This window comes from Eucalyptus grandis, chromosome 9 (assembly GCF_016545825.1).
Source record: "Eucalyptus grandis isolate ANBG69807.140 chromosome 9, ASM1654582v1, whole genome shotgun sequence".
In the NCBI taxonomy this organism is placed as follows: Eukaryota; Viridiplantae; Streptophyta; class Magnoliopsida; order Myrtales; family Myrtaceae; genus Eucalyptus; species Eucalyptus grandis.
The window spans coordinates 19,329,906-19,335,905 of NC_052620.1; the positions used below are offsets into that span (position 1 = coordinate 19,329,906).

The 6,000-nt window shown below is 40.7% G+C and overlaps 1 long non-coding RNA gene across 2 annotated transcripts; it reads right to left on the bottom strand.

The window, feature by feature from the left end:
• Positions 1 to 1,649: 1,649 nt before the first annotated feature.
• Positions 1,650 to 5,718, bottom strand: LOC108956923. Of its 2 annotated transcripts, none has more exons than XR_005546270.1 (4): positions 5,183 to 5,718; positions 4,963 to 5,106; positions 4,504 to 4,666; positions 1,650 to 1,932 (listed from the first exon to the last, which is right to left on the bottom strand). It is a non-coding gene; the product is annotated as an uncharacterized LOC108956923 (long non-coding RNA). The 2 variants fall into 2 exon arrangements; XR_005546269.1 differs by lacking the exon at positions 1,650 to 1,932 and adding an exon at positions 2,983 to 3,345.
• Positions 5,719 to 6,000: the final 282 nt, after the last annotated feature.

A 6,000-nucleotide genomic window follows, 5' to 3' on the forward strand; every position in this document is an offset into this window, starting at 1 on the left:
AAATGGTGAAATATGGTTTATTTTGACTTATAACCTATGCCGCTTTGTTATATTCATTAGCTCTAGGACACTTGTGTGATGCGATCTCATGCGTTAACGGCATAAAGGCATATCAAAGCAGAAGCATACAGTATCCACCTGGCAAGGTCATACTTGTAGAATGCTCTCTATGGTAGTGCACTAATCAGGATGAATTATCTAATAGCTCTACGCAGAAGAAGACTTTCCCATAGTGGGGGCAACTCCTCTGGTTGGGCTGCCTTTGGTCTATAGCGTTGACAAGGACATGCTCTTGAATCTGAAATTGAACGTAATCCTTTCCCACCAGTATCAACAGCAATTGTCTCGCCAAACCCCTGTCAAAATCTTGGGGGGAACAATAACTCTTATAAGAAGCCTTTCTTGGCAGTTCTTTGGTCTTCTATACATTTTCCAGGTTTGGCACACGATGGAAATATAGAGCAACAACTGCTTTCTAATGATTCCGGTAAGGTACAAGGTACCGGTAAGAATTTGATACAAGAGAGCCACATAGCAAAACTTAAGAAGCTCAAGGAACTTCATTTCTGGGCTGAGAACGAGTTGATTGTGGATATTGTTGAAGCTCTTGACAATGATTTTGTAAAGGCCTCGACTTAGCTTAGCTGGAGGTATGCTATCTGCTGGGCTCTTTGAAGGAGATAAAGAATGCAAAAAAGGGCAAAACAAAATACTTTCTTCTTGGAATTTATACCATGATGAGTTAATGAGGAACAAAGATTTTTGTCCAGGAAAGATGGTTCAATCATCCATTCTGACAAAGGATGTTCCATCCTGGAAATAACATGAGAGCAAAATGGGGATCTGACTTACCTGGCCATAAAATGCGTAATTTAGGATTTCCACAATCTCTCCTAAAGAGAAGATTCTGTTGCAATAACTTTGTACATGTAATCTTTTTGTGGTTCATTTTCTTATTATGATTTTAGTGGCATGTACATAGATTTTTTTATTATAACCCGATTAAAATAAAAAAAGAATAAAATATAAATTGCGCCTAGTCGTGTTTGACTATCCACTTATAACTTTTTTTATCTCATTATGTATTTCATTTAAAGTCAAATGATTGAACATTCATTTTATCCTGAAAATCATGAATGAAACTTCCTGAAACATAAGACCAAAAACTAAATAAATAACCGACAGCATTATTTTCCAGCCAATTTTATCTCTCAGCTTTTCAATTTTTTTCCGTCTATTTTTATGTAATTTTTAGTAGTTATTTCTTTTCTTTCCCTTTCTCAGTCCATCGTCTCTGATGCGTGGGCCTCTAAAATCTCTTTCTGCTTTCCTTTATTCTTCTTCTACGTCTAAGCATTTAGCACTCACTGATCAATCACGCGACGATCTTCATGGACACAGGCTCTACACGTTAATCAATGACGCCCCCCGGTATAGCACTGAGAACAGCGCAGCGCAAACATGCTTTACTCCATCGTCATAGACCTCCGACCACCACAGGACTCACACCCACACTCGCCGATCACCACGCGAACACACCCAAATAAACGAAACTCAGAGACAGAAAAAGAAACAACGCGCGACAGAGCATATGTTAGGACCGGGTATACAGAACGATGAGAATCTTTCTCTTAATTCGAATAGAGCTCAAGGCCTCTGTTTCCTTCGTAAGCGATAGAAACAGAGCGAATGGAAATTACCACGGTGATTTGGATTTCTAGCCTCGTCCGGTGAGCAGATCGGAGAATGGAGGTCCTAGACGTGTTGGCAATGAAGATGGGCACCGGCCAAGGAGCTCCGAATGAGAATGAAGTGCTTCAAACTTCCCACCAGAAAACGGGGCAGAAAAGAGGAGTTTTGGCGCGGGCGGTGGGAGCGGCGGAAATTGACGGCCACGGCAGATTTCTGGCGATTGAAAACGACGAAGTAGACCTGTGAATGAGAGAAATCAGTGATAATCTCTCATTAGCTCTCGGCTCCTCCAAAAATCATGCTCTGTTTTCGGGTACACGTGTAATTAAAATCCAGGGAATTGTTATACACGTGCAACTAAAACCAAAGTACAAGTTTTGGGGAAAAATTCGGGGGCAGACAACAATTCATGGTTAATTCGAAGATTGACAACAAATTACTTTTCAGAATCACTCGCCCGAGTAAGCACTCAACGGTCACAACGGTCACAAAGCACTAATATTTCCTAATCTGAAACTATCGTATCTCACTGGTTTTCCACTCAGAATTCTCATCTTCTTCAAGTATTTCTTAATATTTCCTAATTTGCAATCGCACCAGCTTTCTTCTTCCCCTCCCTCTCGCCCCTTCTTCGTCGCTCGCTCTCTCTCTCTCTCTCTCTCTCTCTCTTTCTCTCTCTGTGAAAACCCACGCTCATCATCTTTTCTTCTCTCCATCACATGGCGATAATGGGGTATCAAAGTTTTCCAGCGGCGACTGTCTATTTTAGGCCTGCAAACCGTCTTTCAAAGGGGGAGAGAAAGATACAATTCGATTTCTCATCTCTTCTTCTCTTGGCGGACGCAGCTTCAATGGTATCCGAGGGAAAGCTGAGTCTCGCCGCTCCCTCCTTGGATCGTGATGATGGGAAGAAGGTCGCTGTCATGACCACCAATACTTTTGGTTTTGGGTCAATCGGGGTTGGATGGACCGTTAAGAAGAAGAGATCACCGCGCGAAGGCTGACAATCCACGCCCAGAAGTCAAGTTCTGATCCATTTGTCGTTGTCCAAGAAAACAAGCAAGAGCCTTCAAGAGCTGTCGCTGAGCACTGCAAGAAGCGTTCACGCACATTCGATTCCTCCGAAACCCAAGAATCGGGTAGAGTTTCCAAGAAGCCCAAGAAAGCTCCCAAGATGGGTCTCGCTACTCTAATCGGACCAAGCGAATTACCAACAAAGTACATGGACAAAATACGGGAAATGCATGGGCAAGATGTGACACTCGTGGTGGAGAAGACACTTACTGCCACAGACATGAGCTGCGGCCAAAGTAGGCTCTCTATACCCAACAAGCAGATAAGGCAAGGTTTCTTGAGCGAAGAAGAGATCCGAATCCTAAATAGGAAGGAGGGCATTAAGGTTTTCCTCATTGAGCCGTGTCTCGAAGTTTCTCATGGGTTGCGACTTAAGAAGTGGAATTACACGAGCAAAAATTTTTCTTATATGCTGACAGAGAGGTGGAATGCAGTTGCGCATCCTTACACGCGGAATGAACTCATGAAGGATGTCGTCATTCAGCTTTGGTCCTTCAGGGTGGATGGCAGCCTTTGGTTTTGCCTCAGGAAAGTTGAAGCACCAATGAGGCAATGGAAAGGATGGCTGTGATCTTCCTCCTGTTTCGTGAAGAGAAAATTCATGATATTTCTCTAAGTTCACTATGGTACATAACTAGTTAGCTTCACTTTTCTTATACTTTTTTTAAAATTTCAATGTCTAGGTAAATTCATTTTTTCTTGTTATTTCGGGACCGCTATTGGTGTCTCGATGAAGTTAGGAAGTGATAGCAATTGGCATAGTCCTCATAGATCAACAGTGGTTGATCATGAGTTTTTTTATGGAGTTTTTTGTTGCTCTCGAGTTTTTTTTTTTTTGTATTTTCGGTTGGATTTTGCACAGGAAAGTGCATTTGGTACTATGGAATCAATGATCATTGGAATGGCTAAAGACACTGAAGTGTTCATTTTTCCATATTGAGATCTTTTGAAAATTTTAGCTATTTTTCATATGTCAGTGGATGTCATGGTTAAAGAAACATGCACTGTAAAGAACTCAAAGTCATAAAGATGACAATGTAGTGAGTCGATAGATGAAAAGGGTATTTCTAGTCAATCACAAGTTCGATTGACACCCACCAATAATATGTGCAAGAAGAAGATTGACATCAGACAAACCAAGTTTTAGAACTCTTGACTGGCAAATTACAAAAATCCATTCTGAATAATATATCCACTCATCAATGGACTCATATAAATGCACCAACCAGAACAGACAATACATTATCAAACGCTCCTAAATTATGAAGGTATTAACTTGTCACAAACCAAACCACCTAGACTATATAAATGAAACATGGCATCAACATGCCAATCTTTCCTATGAAATATGTCCAAACATGCCACCATCAATATGGTAATACATAATAGAAACTGTCATGAACCTTGTGAAGGATGTGAAGTCATTGTCTATATTCTTAGTATTCACATGATCAAATTAGCTAACTGAGCTCAAAGGAGTAACAAAAACTCGGACCGTATATATGCTACGAAATGCCATGTTGACTATGGTTAAAACCCTTTTAAATTACCTAGGCTTTTCCATAGGTAGAGTTGTCTAAATATCTATTTATGGAGAGAGCACCAGAAGCCGTCTTCAAGCATCAAAAAATGGGAAATCAGTAATTCATGAGAGATCAACCACTAGAACACACATCAAAAGTGTCTAAAATCCTTTGCCTCAGAGAAGACAAAGTAGTAGCAGCAGCAGCAACTTACGGGTTTATGATGCTTTTCCTTTTCTGAATATTTAAGCTTGTTCTTTCTTTGGGACTCAGTAACTCTGCTTCTTTCTGGTGTAGCGACACCACAGCTTGAGCTTTTGCCACAACCAATGCATCGTCATCTCCTGCAGGAAATATCATCTTTATTGCTCCACAATCTGCCAAATAAGAAGTTAATAAGTTATCAACATTTAGGCAGCACCAGAGATGGACAAAACAAGTATGCCTGAAACAAAGGGCAAGAATGCCTGGAGCAAATGCTTGATAGAAACATTATGGGTAGGCATTCTATCTCAAGATAGTAGCCCAAGATCTCAATATCTTCGAATTTTTCAAAGTAGATATCCCTCTCCTTCTCAAGAGTATCCGCTGATGGCTTCAACTCTATTATATAATTTTTGTTGCCACTGCTAGAAATTACCCAACTTGTTCAACTACTTCTCAATTTAAGTACCTCTTTAGCATATGTCGAACCTGCACTAGTAACGGCTCCAGAGGTCTTGGCTAATTGGTAAGTCAAGCTTGCAAAAGGATCGACCGATGCAGTGCCTCTTTACCCTCCTTGGAAGCCCTATCTCCAACACCAAAAGATATGCATCTAACAAAACTAGAACAACATCAATTTCAATTTTTATCCATTAAGAAAAATGAACAAGCATTCATAAGTGACTAACCACATAGGAAGGCCCATCTTTATCCTTGATCTTGGAATAAATCAAGCAACCTAGCATTCGCTGTTTAGCATACTACGAGAGTTGTAATAACCGGAATGTTACGTGATTGAGACATTTGATCAAACAGTTCAGCTGCAAGCCCTTGGTTCAGGGCATTGTTTTAGACCCATTAATTGTTTACCTCGTCCCTTTCTTTTCCTACCACCTCCCCAAATGACCTGAACCAAACACGAGAAACTTCAAAAGACTGACCAAATTTCTGCTTCAAAAGGGAAAAAGCTTTCCTCATGAAAATACCCAAAAAAAAAACCATCGAGAAAATGACACCCGAGCGCAGCGACATTGCCAATACAAATGAAGAACAAAACACAGAGAACCAACTGCTGCGCATCTCTGTCTCTGTCTCTGTCTGTCTCTCTCTCTCAGGTTAATTTGTCCGTGTGAGCGCGTGACGAAGTGAAAGAGGAGAGATTCAAGACGAAACAAGAAGGCGGGACGCGCGAGCGAGACTTCCATGTTTGGGAGTCTTCTAGAGGTGGTGAAGAAACACAACATTCTCTCTGCCATATGGAAAGGCGGGATAGGGGTCGTGGAAATTGTGAAAAACTATTTCTGAAATTACTTTTTCAACCTTTGTCTTTTTAAATTTAGGAAAAAAATCACCAAAAACCTCAAATTTTTACCTAAAATGATAAATTTACCCATTTTTTTTTTTTTTTGTGACATGAAAAACTCCGAAATTTGTCAATCGTCACCTAGGTAGCACGAACACGTTGTTCATGCTTCCGTGTCGTGTCCAACACGTGTCGGAGCGTGTC